Source organism: Montipora foliosa, chromosome 5 (genome assembly GCF_036669935.1).
Source record: "Montipora foliosa isolate CH-2021 chromosome 5, ASM3666993v2, whole genome shotgun sequence".
Taxonomy (NCBI): domain Eukaryota; kingdom Metazoa; phylum Cnidaria; class Anthozoa; order Scleractinia; family Acroporidae; genus Montipora; species Montipora foliosa.
In genome coordinates, this window is record NC_090873.1 from 40,622,739 (window position 1) to 40,625,238 (window position 2,500).

Below are 2,500 nucleotides of genomic sequence, written 5' to 3' on the forward strand. Positions count from 1 at the left end.
GATAATGCTTCCCACCCTTCTGTGTTGGCTTATGCCTATCCCACCCTTTGTGTTGGGGACCTCAGCCAGTCTGCACTCCAGGAGAATGGATTTGTGTCACGCGTTAGGCTGCTTATATATGGTGCATTTGCATGACAATGGTTGCTTTGAAGTGTGACCGCTGACCTCAAGTACTGAAGAGGAATGCACAGTTATCCCATAATGCTCCGTGTATCTTCAGAGAATTACAATTACACTTCAAGGTAAGTACCTCTCGTCTAATTTTAAAATTCTAGAGTTTACTACATTTCCATTTCACGCCGACAAAAAAGGATAATTCGATTGCGATCTTAATTTTGAAGGAAATAAAAACTGTGGATTGTTTCATGACTACCATTGCGAAGTCTCAGAAGGTATAAAGATACACATTAAGACACACTCTAAAAGCTGCTCGCGTCAGCTCATGATTCAAAATGGGTCACCAGAAATAAACAAATGCTGCTAATTTTGCTTTGCAACTTCGTTCGTTTATATCTCTGCCTCCGGACAGTATTTTTTTTTTATTACACTTTTTGCATGATTGCTTAGATTAATTTTAAAACGTTTGTCTTTCAAATTGAAAAAAATTTCTGTAGGTAAAAAGAAAAAAAAAATTAAACGCAACTGATTTTTCTAAAGAAACAGCCTACAGATTTTGTTGAAGTTTAAGTATTTTAGAGATATTTCTAATGTTATCTGGTAACGCTCAATGGGAAGATTTGACCCTCACACTTTTTTTTTCAAAAAAGAGAATATATCTTCACTTTAAGCCTCAAAGAAATGCCTTATACCGGTGCCATGGTACGTTATTTGGGGGAAAATGTAATGTGACAAATCTATGATGGGTATAAATTTACTCGGTGGAACGAGGAGAACATGAACCAAGCAAATTACGTAATAACACGGTGCGCAGCGTTAAGGACGAACACGACGAATTAAAGCAATAGCGTGAAGATTTATTGAACAGAAATGCTCAAAGTTCCTAGTGGTACAGCCTTGCAATTAAAACGACGGACCAAAGGTCACGGAGTTGAGAGGTAGATCACAACGTCGTAAGGACGATGAAAGTCGGTTCGAACTGAAAGGCGATAAAAGCAAAACAGAAACTAATTTTGGCTAACTACCTATAAAGGTAACCAAAGGTATATAGAAGGCTAAGGTAAACGGTAATAATTTCAAGTAGCACATCAATGAAATACAACAAGAAATGAGATCAAACGAGCTGATCAACAATCTATAGAATACGATGACAGAAACTTGACTATGATCACATCAGTGTAGATTGATCAATAAATCTATGTTGAGTACTAACGATTAAAAAACTGATTGAAAACTAGATACCAAAGCAAATATATTAATAGACTAAGGCAAGCAAAAACTTAAACTTAAACCGAAACTAAATACTGGAAAAAACTAAAATCAAGAAAATAGTAAAACTTACTTTGGTTTGCACACGCACCAATGCTAGTCTTGACTAAAAGCTCTATAGAGAACGTGACGATGAGCAGGAGTGTAGATACAACTAAAATCCAGGTGGATGAAGGAGTTGATCGTACGAAGTCTACACTAGAACTGAACTACTGTGGAAAACACTAAAACTTATGACTAGCAAAACGTGCCTGCGACTACCGAGATAAAACATTACGCATTTCCTATGCGGAAGGAATTCGCAACCATTACTGCTGTGACCAAACGTTACCTATGAAGGTGATAATCCTTAAAGAAATACCGAAACACGTACTAGCGATAATGTAAAAAAATAATTGAGAAAAGAATATGTATCAAACCAACAATGGGTACTTAAAATTTCATCTTGATACTGATTACCCTAACTGAACCAAAAAGGACAGAATGCGTTTATTTCTTGGAAACAAGGAGAAACTATTTCGAGCCTTCTTAAGTTAAATGATACAGTGGTTTCTTTTGGTTTAAATGACAGGAATTTGCCAAAGGTCTTAGATCGCAACAGAGGACTTTTCGGAAAGGTTTGCCTTGGGCATAATTTAGCAGATTATCGGTCAGTACATTTCTTCCCGAAACGTTTGGCCCAAAACATTTTTTTAAGGATATATCGCGAATGGGGAAAGAAAGAAATTGCTACCGAACCGTCGGATAGTTGATCAAATCTTGCCTGAAGGCTTTAAGTGAACATTTTTACATGAGAAGAAGGTAACTCGCGCTTTTCAATAAGACATCAGTATTCACTGTAGTTTAGACTTTGGGGCCAAAATATGTGATGGCAAGAAGCTCTGGACAAGGTAGACTATGAGGGAATCACTACTGGCGTCATTTTTACGTTTGGCGCATACGACTGAGTTTGCTCGGAGAAGGCATCTTTTTATTTACAATATTAATTGACTTCAAAAGGTAAAAGAACTTGTTAAACTTAGTTGAATTTCCAAATTTAAGCGTTTCCGATGATAACGATTCACCAATTAGCCGTCAAAAGCTGATACAGTGACAAGGATGCTAATGGTTACAT

General features: G+C 36.8%; 2 protein-coding genes across 13 annotated transcripts in view; one reads left to right on the forward strand and one right to left on the reverse strand.

Annotated features, from left to right (window-relative positions):
- Window positions 1-1,605, reverse strand: part of LOC138004175 (uncharacterized) — a 33,626-nt gene extending 32,021 nt beyond the window's left edge. For all 6 annotated transcript variants that reach the window (XR_011123755.1, XR_011123756.1, XR_011123752.1 and 3 more), the window contains exon 1: window positions 1,460-1,605. The gene's annotated coding sequence lies outside the window, so the exon portion shown is untranslated. The remainder of the gene's footprint in view (window positions 1-1,459) is intronic.
- LOC138004176 (uncharacterized) overlaps window positions 1-2,500 on the forward strand; it is a 45,977-nt gene that overhangs the window by 12,618 nt on the left and 30,859 nt on the right. For 5 of the 7 annotated variants that reach the window (XR_011123759.1, XR_011123757.1, XM_068850608.1 and 2 more), the window contains one exon: window positions 1-4. This exon is cut by the window's left edge and continues 1,205 nt beyond it. The exons of the other annotated variants lie outside the window; for them this stretch is intronic. The gene's annotated coding sequence lies outside the window, so the exon portion shown is untranslated. Of the gene's footprint in view, window positions 5-2,500 lie in introns of those variants that run through there. 7 annotated transcript variants of the gene reach the window in all.